Source organism: Eimeria mitis, genomic scaffold (assembly GCF_000499745.2).
Source record: "Eimeria mitis Houghton genomic scaffold, Emh_scaff2200, whole genome shotgun sequence".
NCBI lineage: Eukaryota > Apicomplexa > Conoidasida > Eucoccidiorida > Eimeriidae > Eimeria > Eimeria mitis.
In genome coordinates, this window is record NW_013570527.1 from 3,182 (window position 1) to 3,391 (window position 210).

Sequence of the window (210 nt, forward strand, 5' to 3'; positions counted from 1 at the left end):
TGGGTTTTCCCCTGGCTAAACAAAGTGTATAATAATATCTCCATAAACAACTTCACGCGCTGCAGGCCTCTCGCAGCTGCGACGCGCAAACGAAACCACCGCAGGAAAAAGACAAACACAAGCGCAGCAATTGCCCTTGGCAGCCTCATATTTACACAGGTCAAGAGACTCTGAAACTGAGCTGCTACGGGGGGCGGGGGGGGGGGGGGG